Below are 14348 nucleotides of genomic sequence, written 5' to 3' on the forward strand. Positions count from 1 at the left end.
ATCGGTTTTTCACCTTTACTTACCTCTATTCATTACCTAGTTGTAAAATATGTATGTATACTCACAAAATACATATATGTATGTATATGTATGTACGTCGACGAAAGTTCATAATATAAATTTACACCTTTATTACAAAGGTGTGTATTATTGCAATAATTGACCAATTGTTGTTTGTTGTTGCTGCTAATTAATGTACGTACGTACGAAAGTAAATTATAATACTTACGCTTTGTTTTTATATTGTTCTTCTTTGTTTTAGAAAAAATTGTGAGACTCTTTCTTTTTAATATTTTTTTTAATTAATAAAGAAAATTTTTATTTTGCTTTTTTTAAGGATAGGTGTTCATAGATTAAAAAGATGAAAGTTGATTATAAAATAAATATTTTACGATGTTAATAATTAATTAATTATAAAGTATATATACGTATAGTATGTATGTAGGGGCTCAATTTAGTTGAAGTACAATTAAATAGTATTTGTGTATACTCGAATATTTATTACACATACTAATTATTTAAAAATTATAATTTATAAATTAGATTTTAATTGTCTTTTGATATTAATGAATATGAAACAAATTGCATTTTAAATAAAAGGAGGTTTTGTAAGATTTTAGAGAAGTATATATTCATTAAATTGTTGCGTATAAGTATAATTAATATATGCACCAAATACTTATATAATGTGTATAATTACAAGTATAGTCAAATAAATTAATTTTTAGTCAACATTTAAATATCAAACATTGATGTAACAACACGAAAATTCTTAAGAGATAAGCGTGTTTAATTGTATTATTAAACTAATTCAAGAGAAAAAATACAACTGCACAATTGGCTAAATAATTTTGATTCTGCTGAAAAAAAATGTTATTTCTCAATAAATTAAAATTCAATATTTTTAAAACAGAAATATTTTACATTATCTGCATAACCATTTTTTCATATACTTATAAGTAAATTTAAATTTGAACTTAAGACAATGTTATTTAACTTTAAGATAATGTTAAACGAATCTATGCGTTTATTCAATTATATTGTATAAAATTTCATCTTTTTTAAACTCTTTTCGTACTTAGAGAGTACTCATAACCATAAAATCACTTAAATAGAAATTTTTTGCCCTTCTTATAGGCTTTGTTGCCATAAAGTACGAATAAATTTTGCACAGACTAATTTTTTTTTTTCAAATTCACAATATCTTAAAATAATTTGAGCTATTAAATGCAAATAATTATAAATAATCAAAATGTAAAACCAGAAAGTGTAACAAAGTTCCAAAAAATTCAATGCTAATAAGTTCAAAATTGGGTTAATTACGGAAAAATATTAATTGAACTCAGTCTTCAATAAAGTTTATAGCCTGTTTGAGAATCAAAAACATTTATAGCACGAAAATCAAAAACATTTAAATTTATAAAACAAAGGTTTCGCAATTTAATACTTTCAGTTCTATTAACCGAACTTTGTGCGGTACAAGAAATCGTTTCTTCGGACTCAAAATTTCATTAATTTTTCTTCATAATTTAAATTATTTCAAGCAATTTCAATATTTTCTCGAGAAAATCTTGATTACATTAACAAGTATTTCTTTTTATTGTCATAATACTCGGCGATTTCTAATATTAACTAATCTAGTTGATTCTTTGTTTCAATATTATCTTTTTACTCTCACCTATAGGTAAGTAATTTTATGCCACTACGAGATTTATTTACGCCACTTAAAATTAGTCAATAAAATTGTTATACTTACACATTATGAAGAAAATATGGTAAACATTAATAATAATTAATAATAGAATCACAAAAAGAAAAATAAAATTAACAAAACTTGGAATCAGAAAAAAACCGTAATCGGTAATCACTTATTATTGAATAGAATAAATAAAAAATGAGCTTTTAATAAATGTTATAGGCGACCGACCTTAAAAAAATATTTTTTTTCTTGATTTCTCTAAAAGAACACCAGAAAGAAAAAAAACAATCCTTAACCTTCATTTATGAAAATAAAGGCAAAGAAATTTTTTTTTGTAATCATAATAAATGTATTAAATATTCAGTATTGGATATGAGTAAGGTTTATTCATAAAAAATGAGCTTGAGAATTAAGTAAAAGTAAATATAATTCTCGTCTTTTGTAAATACTTTCCTTATAAATATTTAGAGACTCGAAATTAGATATTGTTTCATTTTACAGTACTTACTTGTACTTTAATTTTAATTTTTTAAAAGTAGACATAATTCAAAAAAAGAAAAAAATATGAGAAAAGAAATTTTCTTTTGTGTATTAAACCTTGACCTATTCACATTAAATATTAATATCCTTTTATACATTTTGATGTTAAAAAGAAAATTATATGCTGGAAAAATAAAGAAATTCCATTTTTTCATGGTTTTCCATTAAGAAATTAGAATTAGATTTTGGTTTTTTCAAATATATATACCGTACTTACATCAATTATGTTGAGATCTCGATGATACAAATTACAAGAAATTTGTTAAAGAAATATCTTTCTGCAAGAGGCCTCTAAACCCTTCTCCCATTTACATCATGTGATTCCCAACCCCATCTGCTGCACTAACAAACCGCAGTATACAGCAGCCGCATCAAGTCTCGACCTTTTCCGGGGTCACAAAGCATCTCAGGTGAGTGCGAGAAACTGCCTCGAACTCATACAATAAATGCTCCATCGTGTAAATTAATAATGTACTTACTCGTATTAACCTAAATTTTTTTGTACTCGAATGTGGTGGAATTCCTATAAAAATAATAATGAATGATTCATATTAGAAAAATCTTTGTTTAACGAATAATTGACAACAATATTTATTCGTTTTTTATTTTTATATTTTTATGGTTAACCCACTGGTAAAATTTTTGTATTGCGAATAAAGTTTATGAGATTTTAAGTATACATTTTGTAGAGATTTCACTGTAATGAATTTGGATTTAGACTGCGTTACTTAATTATTTTCTGAATCAATAAATTAAAGAACTGTATTAGCCAAATATTTGTTGAGCAGAAACCTGACTCAATTATCGAATTTTAGTATGGAAATGGAAATTAGACTTGAAAAATTTTATGCATTAAAAACCTATTATCAAGATTTCAGTGATATTTATAAGCTGACTTGTATATTACTCGTAATTCCATATTAATGTAATTTTGAAGACAGGGAATCTTTTTTTTTTAGATCTTTTAAGTATACACATGTCTGTATGTGTGTATAGTAACAAAATTTTTTATGAAACACAGAAAAAAATTTAAACAATTTATTTTCAAAATTTTGTACTTGGCATTGGTTCATTTTTTTCCAAATAGATATCTTAGATCTCTTAACATAAAATGGTGGAGCTAACAATTCGAAAATTTTTATAACTCTGTGCTAAAAATTCATAATATTTTACATACCATTTAATTTTTTTTTTTTAATTTCTAAAATTATAAATATTTATGGTTGTCCTTGTCCTTTATAAAAGTATAGAATTATAAATACATATGTACATGTACGAGTACACATGTATATAAAATTACTTTTTTAAAAAGTATATTTAAAATTTAAGATGGTAATAAAAATGTTTTTATAGTATAAACGCATATTTATGGTGAAATTTTTGAATTAAAACGCAAAAAATAATATGAAATTATTTCTGATTAGTGTATGTATAAATGTTCAACAAAATATACATATATATATATATATATATATATATATACATACATAATGTATGTATTCACATATTGTGTTTAAAGGTATTAAGGTAATAACGGTATATTTTACATTTTAAAATACCTTCAAAAAAATTAAAAAAAAAATTTTTTATGTTAAAGAGAATGAATGTCCTTTAAAAACGATTTGAAGGATATTCACAGAAATTACATACATTATTTTTTTTTTAACTTTTTAAATACATAGCAATAAAAGTTTATTTTTATTTTCAAAGAAAATACTTTAGTAATTCGAATTAGATAAAAAAAAGTCAATTTTTATTGAGTTTATACTTGCCATATAAAATTATTTTTGAAACTAAAATTTGTAATTCATTATCAATACAGTAAGAAATGCATTCATAAAATATTAGAATACAAGAATGAATATCGAATAACAATAAATAAGCGAAAAATAAAATGTTTTCCAAAAATAGGCTGGGGCCAATTTCAATTTATTGCAATTGGAATAAAAATTTAAAACAAAGTTGTCCTTTTTTTGTTTTTTTATTTTAAAATAAACGAAGTTTTGCGTTTCTTCAAACTTTATAAAGCATATGAGGTCAGTTCAATTTCAAATTGAAAAAAAAATATATGGTTGCCAACTGATTTGCATTCACCTATACAAATTAGTCTTGAACAAAACATCAATGAGTGGGCGCTCGTAACCATGCCATCCAGACAACTTAAGCGACTTTTTTTTGCAAAAGAAAGTTTCCGCATTAAATGGAAAAAAATTTAAGTATGCTGAAAACTAAATAATCGGTAAAAGATTCCAGTAAAATCGGTAAAAAAGAATTAATATCTTTTAAAAAAAATTTAATATTTCATTATTATTTTTTTGAGATTTAGTTTTGAATTAGGTTTTTGTGTTCTAGGTCAAGTGCAGTAAAAAACTTTTAATAGCAACTATAGTCATTTTCGATCCTTTGATATCTGAGCGTCTGAAAGTGTCAATTTTGATTATTTCAGCTTCACTTAGTTTTCTTGTGAGGACTAACCTTAAATTTAAACCATAATTTAGGTTACTTTTTTTAATAAAAGATTTTAGGAATTGGTCAAAAAAAATTTAAGTTTCTAGAAAAAAATTGTGAAACTTGAATTTTAATTAATGTTATTGTAGTAATACAATTACAAATTTACAATTTGGGTAAAATTTTGAAAAATATTATGAAATAATTAGAAGAGTATTGTGATTTTGTACAATTGTCGTAATTATGCCACTCATACGTAATAGACCTTTGAATAATATTAGTGAAATGTGAATATTTTAACAAAAATTTTGCTAATAATTGTTATAAAACCACTTGCGATATAAAACTATTCGTTTTTTTTTTAGAAAACATGGTTAAGTACTTTACATATGCTCATTCAAGCATTTTGGATCACTATTATTAAGTACTACCATATATATTAAAGATTGGTTTTGATGTCATTATTGATTGAAATACAATAAAATGTTAAAAAGAGAATTTCCAAAATATAAATTTCAAAAATTCAAAAATTATTTTCGCAATATAATTTTTATTATTTTTATTGTGTTTTTTTTTTTTGCAAACGTAGTTTAAATTTTGAACGAGTCATAAAAAGGTTAAATAAAGTTCACAAAAGTTTTTGCTTTTTTTCTAAAGAATGTCAAGGTGAAAATTTTTTAGTTACTTTAAATTTATTTTTGCGAATTTTCTCTGCACAGCTTTGTATTTAAATATGTTCGTAATTTTGTGTACAATACTAGTAAGAAATTATTTTGTCAATAGCGATAAGAGTAAAAGAATTTGATTCGAATGCCAAAGGGTTGGATTGCATATTTATTACGGTATAGCTCTTACGGTGTTGAAATATTGAAATATTTTAATATCAATTTTTTGGGAAAAATGGTAAATATATTAACCTATTCATAGTTTAAGACATATTTATTAGTTTTTTTGAGTATGGATGCTATTTTCTTTTAAAAGTAAATAATGGAGAAAAGAATATAAAGTTGTCAATTCACACGAATTCGGAATTCAATTAACAAGTACATATAATTTGAAATCACTCGCTCATTCAATATGTTTTTAATTAATATTCGTTATAAATATCAATTATTTGTATAGTTGACTTGTAGTCATATTGAAATGGCAATTAACATTGGAAATATTTTACTAAAAATAAAAATACGCAAAACCAAACATCGCAAGAATTACTCTTTATTGTAATCATTTAGTACTATCGCATAATAGTACGAAATACTGTTAAAGGGAATATGCTCTCTATCTGCTCTGGAATTTGTGACATTATTTTGAATTTTTCTAATCTCTATTCATAATTTTATAAATAACAATACCATATTCTCATATGAGGTCTAAGTATTGTTAATTACGAGTTTTGTATCCCGTAAATATCAAAATCTGCAACGATTGAAAAACGTTTTATTGTTATCAACAATATCAATTATTTGTGTGTGTATTTAGTATGTGTTTATTATATAGAAACTGTAGTTTAGAGTTCCCATTGTAGTACTTCACTCTTACCTTACTCTAAGTTTTCTTTTAAAATAATCACAAACTTTTCAATTGATTTCAATAAATATTTTTATAAATACATTTTTCATAAACAAAATTACACGATTATAAGAAACGTTGGTTGAATTTAGGTCATTCTATGATGTAGACTGGCATTTCGTTTTTTTTAACGCTGGAATTTAGAACATGTTTACAAATTTTTCTAGTATAACCGTTCATAACCTTAAAAGCTCTAATTTGTTTTTTACAATTTCCTCTTATACTTTTCTAATTATCAATTATATATGTAGTTTTGTTATGAACGGATACGCGTAACTAATTTTAGACTGTCAATCATCAGTTATTTTACTCTATTCTCTTCATTTACGTCTCCTCAATAATTTTCATTTGAAGCAAATTACATACATAATTTCTAATATTTTAAAAATATAAATTTGAAAATTTTTTTCTACTTTTCATCTTTGTTTTGTTGTTTTTTTTTTGGTTTAAATTTGTTACACATTATTGAAACTTGTAGATAATCAGGTCATTCGCCGTTCATTATGTTGTTGTTATTGTTGAACCCCCTTTTTGTTTTGTTTTTTATTTTTTTTCTCTGATATTTCTCGACTCTCTAATTCTAAGCATATTATGTGAATTCAAAGACCACATCAGATTTTATTTTCTATATTTAAAATTGATTTCTTTTTAAATTTTTTTTCTCTAGTGTTTTTGACTTTGCAATACCGTTTTTGTTGAATTGGTTGAAAAAAATATGAGAAAAAAAATAATCAGATTATTTTTTTAGAACACGTATTGCAAAGAGAAAAATATTTTTACGCAAAAATTGATACAATTTTAAAAATAACCGGACAATGTATAGAAATTTTTTTACAGAAGCAACAACCATCTCAACAAACATTCGATTATTTACACATTTTATTTACAGACACAAGAAAATAAAAATTTAGAACGGAATAAAATTATTAAGGCAATGAGAAAAAAAATGAGTGCATCGAGTATCGAATTTGAGTAGCGTTTTAATCGTAATGTGATAATTTTTACACTTAAAATTTAATTTCGTGTTCTTTTCAAGTGAAGAATTGCGAAACGAAAGAATAAATACCGAAAAAAATATAAAATTTTTTTAGAAAAAATTTAATTAATGGCCTTTATATTGCAAAATGCATATATGAAGTAAAATTCAATTTAAGAAATTCGAACGCACTTTTGTTATTTAATTTTGAAGAAAATGCAAATTATTCTCTTAATATCGGAAAGAAAATAAAAAAAATAATAGATTGCTTCTTAAATTTCCATTTCTAATATGGGTCGCTAAGAAGTTATTAAGAAATGTAAGAATTCTTACATGTATACGTTTGACTTAATTTTTAATTATCCTAAAAATTTCAAAATAAGTTTTCTGAAAATGCTTTTATTTAAACTAGAATTGCAAAGTTATAATTTTAAAATGGCTGTTTATTTTTAATTGATATAAGTCCAATTTTTAAAAAAATTATTTTCTCGTAATTTAAACAAATATAGCTTTCACACTTTTCCAACTGCAGCGTTGCGGATTACTTTTCATTAATTAAGTGGTTTTCTAAGATTAAGGTATATTTGAAGGGTAAAATAAGTTTGCTTTATCGTTTGTAACGCTAAGAAATAATTTTCTGAGATATACACTCAAGTATATATTTTTGATCAGCTTTGAATTCTCGGATTCTGAGTCCGTCCGTCCCAGCGATACTTCAGAAACTAATTGAGCTAGGTTTTCTTATGTTTATAAATGATTTATTATAGGAAATACCAGAACCTTATTTAAATTGGATATGATCGAAGTACTGGTGTGAGTGGCTGTCATACAACTCAAAAATTTATTTGGCTATATCCCAGAAATTATAGAAGCTATATGGTATTGAAATTTCGCACAAGAATAACTAATGTTTACAATGTTATTAATAAGTAATGTTCTCATAAAAAATGCTGATATGTGCATACGTGTATGTATGCACAAATAACAAATAATAAATCTTTACTTTAAATACACACAAATTAAAAGAAATACTCGTACAAAAAAATAAGAAATAAAAAAAAATTAATGTCTTTATGGTCTTAAAATGCTTTCGATGATATATGTATTAAGGTTTTTATGTTAAATTGTTACAAACATATTTTGTTTCATTCACACACATACGTAGATAAAAATTTAACCTATAAATCAAAGCAATGTAAGAAAAACGAAACAGAAAAGAGGTAAAAACAAGATACAAAGGAGCCGTTCTCGTTGTTTTGATATTTTAGAAAATAAAAGTAAATGTTTTTTTAATCTGCATTTATAGAGGTGTGAAGGTTAACATCAGAAAATTGAATCGGTCTAATAATCTAAAAAAAAAAGTAGAGGCAAAAACAAAGAATTTTTTTTTGTTTTCAAATAAATTAAGGTAATCAAGGAAAGAAAATTTTTATTTTTTTCTTCCATTTTTCATTTTTATTTAAACAGACTTATGACGATTTTATGTAGAAAGAGAAAAATGATATGAAAATTAACTAAATTGATTTTTTTGATAGCCTCAAATTTTTTATGTTTTTTATGTGGAAAAAAATATCAAATATCTTTTAAAATCAAATATTTTTTTTACTTTTTTTTCTTTTCTTTCATTTGAATTTCAATTCAAAAATAGAAGTTCTTTTAAGAATTATTTCTGGTCTTTAATTTTTAATGTTTGAAAATTAATTTTCCCTTATGTTGTAATTGTAAAAAATTCTTGTTTAAATAACAAAATTTATAGATAAATTAATTAAAAAAAATTAAAATTGTTAAGATATTTTAAAAGAGATTGTTTTAAAAATAATTTATTAATTTTAGTTAGTGTGTAGAATCTTCTAATTGTTTTGGTTTTGATTAAAATTCCTGAAATTAAATATTCTTCCAGACCGAATTTTGTATGGTGACATTAAAAATAAAATTGACAATTTTGAATCAGTTTAGTAACAATATTGATTGGTAATTTTTAACAAATAGCGTTAACATTTACGTGCATAATATTATGTAAATGAAAAAGATTATATACCCCTAAATGTATGCAACTTTAATTGAAACTGTTTTGTATATGTAATTCATTTATTACAAGTTCTGTAATACGTTCTGTAACAAGTTCTAAAATTGTCGACCTACCAATTAATTCAAATTTATTATATAACAAAATTAGAATGAAGAAAATATTAATTACTCAACATCCGTTATTAATTTTGGTGATTAATAATTATAAATACTTGGAAAATAATATAGCAATCACCGAATATGATATTACCTTGAATTTTCAAAGTATCAATAATTGAACACGTAATGCTATTTATATGTGACACAATTTATTGAAAATTGCATACCGTACGGGGCAACACATTTTTTCATATTATCTCAAATTTTTTGTATAGAAATAAAATTAAACTACTTTTCGTATTGTGCAGAAAGCCTACCAACGTCCAGGTATGTAAATTCTAACATTCGAAAGTGAATCTCTTACAACTAAATTTTAAAGTCAATTTTGGTCAGCAATATTAATAGACTTCTGAATTTTTATAATACAAGTAATTATTCCAATTTTAAAAATTATTTAATGAAAATTATTCCAAAAAAAATTAAAAAAATCTAAAGACACAATTCACTTAATTAAGTTAAACTACTGCCTTCTGTTAAGAGTGTGCATAGTGGTGAGTAATAAAATACTACAATTTTGAATGAGTTATTTAAAAATTATCAAATTTGTTATTTTAAATTATCAATAAAAAAAATACATATATAAGTTTTCATTAATCATTTTAATTCAAGCCAAGACACCAACACCGCTTTGATATTTTATTTGAAATAAAACAAATATTTGTAGCTCTTAGTCATTGCTGTAAAAGTAAAGAAACAGAATTGTTTTGCTATTCCCATTTTCATAAACATTAAACATTTTCAATTAGAGTTCCTCTTAAATCAGGAATTTTATTACAAATGAAATGAAACTCTTGTTACTATTATGAATTACTTATTTTCTCTTTTACACAGATTTTTACTCATAAACTTTTAATCTTTGTACTACCACAAATTTTGTGATGGTACATATTTTGTAGTGGTGCCAATAATGTACCAAAAATATTGTTTTTGAGATGTTGTGATATTTAATGAAAATGAGTTTGACGTTTGAGGTATCTTGTGAATGAGTCACTCAATATTAGCAACTATATAAATCATAAAATTTATATATAAATCTCGTTTCACTATTTTTCAACACAAATTCCAACAATATTTTACGATACTTGAAAAGATTTTAAATTTATGAGATTTTAAGAATTTAATGAGGTATTAAAAAAAATTCATTAAATTATTATTTTTTCACATAATATGTTTATATATGTACATACATATATACATACATACATGATGAAAATTTGATGTGTTAAAATCACTCACCTTTTTGCGTTTGTTTTTTTTTTAATATTTAATATGGTTTCACATTTAATTTTTAGATGAAGCACACAACTATTAAAAATTTTACGAATCATAAAATATGAAAATTATGACTACTTCTATAATATGATACAAAATAATTTGTCATTATAATTAAAAAATATTTATTAATCAATAATTAACACAAATTATTTTTTGAAGAAAAATAATGATTTTTTTTAATATAATTGAGTTCATTGAATCGTTTTATTAGTATAACATAATTTAATTTAAAATTAATCTTATGCGAAAATGAATTTTCAAATGTGTAGAGATTATTAAAATTATTTTATTACAGAAATATTTTAAAATAATGGCAATTTGCTACAAAACTTTTTATTTAATAAATCATATTCGCATTGTAGATGATCGAACACTTGTTCTATAGAAAAGAAACTTTGATTTTTACTGTTGAAAAGCTAAATTTTTAAGTGTTTTGATTTCTAAAATTATGCATTTAATTCGAAATAAAGAAAACTAAGGGGAAATTGCAAATTCTCATGAAATTCTCATTTTAATCGACAACTCAATTGTTAACATTTTTGTGGTTAATTTTGAGAGTCACTTAAAATATGATAAATCGCTTGAATCACTTGAATGTCATATGACTTCGGCCACTTTATTCCTAAAGTCGTGTGATTTGATTGTCATGTGACGAGATTTAGTATTAATTTTTTTATGTTTAAAATTTAATGCAATTTTTAAAGTTGAAATGAGTGAGTATAAATCGAAAAATTAATCTTTCTTCATTGCAAAATAAAAAGTGACAGTATTTGTGTCAACTTGAACAATTTCACTTGGTTTTTAGTGATATAACTCTTGGAATAATTTTTTATTTAACTTTAGATAATCAACGTTAATGGGGGCCATGACTTGCTTTTCGGTAGTCAAGTTGACGAAGCAACTTTTTCAGATATTTCGTTTGCAATCTTATCAATTTTCAATATATACGTTCAATATACGTTTCAATAAACACGTTCAAAATTGTTTTCTATGTCGATTAAGGACGATCGATATAAACAAGCAATTTCACGTATCTTCGAACAAAATAATGTAGAGACGTAAAACTGTTAAAAATTAATAATGTGAAAGCGTCTTTCTTAAAACCGAACTGATCAGCTTGGTCAACATTCGACACGTCGATTTAATTGTTTAAAAAAAACTATTTATTTTCACTTGATATTCCCTAAAAGTATGCAATATGTAAATGTCATTGAGCTTTTATTTATTAAATTTATTTTATAAATAAATATCTGCAGATTTAATACATTTTTTTCTTTTTTATCTTTTCAGGTAAGTCCAACTTAATCTAATTAAAATTGTATATATACAGAAAGTGTGTTTATAATAAACGTATAACAAATCTATATGAATAGGATTCAAATCGTCGGGGCAGACTATAAGATTATGCAGATTATTCTTTCTTATTGAAAATATTGTTATGTAAGTTTTATTTAAGTTTTCTGTCTTTTAATTATCGTTATTTAAAACAACGTACTTTTTTATTATTGTACCTGTTATCCTCATTCAACATGGTTATGAAAAGAAAAAAGCTAACACCTTCCTCCAATATTCGTGACGATTGAATCTACAGAATTTATTAAATTGCGAAAATTTGAGTAGCTTCTTTGTAAATAAAAAAATTAATTAAAATATTTGCGGAAAACAAAAATTGTGCAAGTCGACCGAATAATCATAAAATTTCGCATAAAGTAGTAATTTATATGTTTCTCATGTGCTTTGGCCTTGAAGTGATGAATAGAATCACTGATGGAGGAACCATTATTGCAGTATAATTTTTACACACAAAATTTTCGAAATTAAACTCGACCAAACTCGACTTTAATATATAAAAAATCTTTCACAAATTCTGCAATGATTATGTATTCAATTTCAGTAGATGACGCAAGGAAAGCGATGTTTGTTCATGAGAAATAAAATTTATAATAGTTCGTCTTAAATTGAACCATAGTACTAATAAAAGAAAATGAATAGTATAACGATTTTTACATTAACCACCCCATAAATTTTGTTTTTATTGAAACTAAGGCCGTGATTTACTGTTTCCTTCAAATGCCAAAATTGCTTACATGCAATTTAAGTAAAAAGTTTTTATTATTAAATATTAAAATATTTAATAAATCATTTTCGTATAACTAAGTATATCCATCCATATAGACTAAAAAGCATTTCAAAATTTTCTCTGTACATTTTATTTTTTTTTTTAATTTTCCAAGAAAAAATACTTTTCCTTCAATATTTCTTGTTACTAAAATATGTTAATGAATTGAAATTGAGTGATAGACGGTTTCTTAACTTTCTTCGTACAGTATATCATTTAACTTTCATATATATCCTAGAAAATAAACGACTACATAGACGTATTTTGAAATCCTTCAGCCTTTATAAGTATTAAATAATTTTTTTCTTTCATATTTGACTTATCCTTATCTGAGCCCACATATATTTTATTTTTAGACATAAAATGTTATATTTGGGTTTGTATGTTTGCTTAAATGTAAATATATGTATATGTATAGAAATTTTGTAAATATACATATATTTTTAAAATTAAATATAAAGATACAATGTGTAGCTTTATGCTACATCAATAATATGTAAAAACAAGTACTTGCACACATTATACAATTTTTTAAATTTATTACGGTGAATAACATTTATTCAATTTATTTAAGTAATTTATTACTTAATACGAAAATACATACATTATATACATATACATATTAAGTATAACAAATTTTGTGTATATATCTTTCTTATACGCCTTTACTGATAAATAGAGTTGAGTTTCATTAAATAAAATATAATAGCACACCAGAAATATAAATAGCACAAAATAATTTAAAAAAAAAAAGAAACCAAAACAAAAGAGTCCTTTTTGTTTTTTGAGCGGAAATTAATGTGTAGAAACAAAATATCCTTCTATATTTAAAGAAAATTCACATATTTGTCTATAAATTTACATACATATATAAAAATAATGATAATTTTTCATTTTCTCAGAATTAAGAAAAATCTCAGCTAATGTTTTCCTTAAAGACATATTAAAAATAGAGTAATAGCGATAAAAAAATAAAAAGAAAACGAAAAAAACGCCCTCTTTAGTAGCAATGCTTAATGAAATTTTCTTTTATAAATAACAAAAAAACTTATACAAATACAAACTATATACGCACACATCAATTGTAAGAATCAAATATAAACAAAAAGAGAATTTTTTTCGGTTCAGTTGTGTTTAAATTGATTTGATGCTGAGAGCTGCAAGAAGAAAAAACGACATTATTATCTATATGTGTTTTGTGGTATATAGGTTTTTCTTTTACACTACATGCGCATTTAATGTCAAAATAAGCGCAACAGACAATAGTGTATGTAACGGTATATTCACCGCTACCCATATATAATATTGTTTAATTATTTTGAATGCTTTGTTATTATTTTTGTTTTTCATTATTTCTCTCATTTGGTTTTGTCTCTTTTATTTACTCTCAATGTATTTTTATATATTTTTTTTTGTTTTTTATTTAGTATAATATATACAAGGAATATTAAGAAATATGCATACATAAATATATATTTGGATTTTGTTTGTCCATATGCATACATACTCATTGCAATTGTCGTTTTCTCAATACT

The sequence above is a fragment of the Condylostylus longicornis genome, unplaced genomic scaffold, assembly GCF_029603195.1.
Source record: "Condylostylus longicornis isolate FDR11 unplaced genomic scaffold, ASM2960319v2 ptg000004l, whole genome shotgun sequence".
NCBI classification, from domain to species: Eukaryota; Metazoa; Arthropoda; class Insecta; order Diptera; family Dolichopodidae; genus Condylostylus; species Condylostylus longicornis.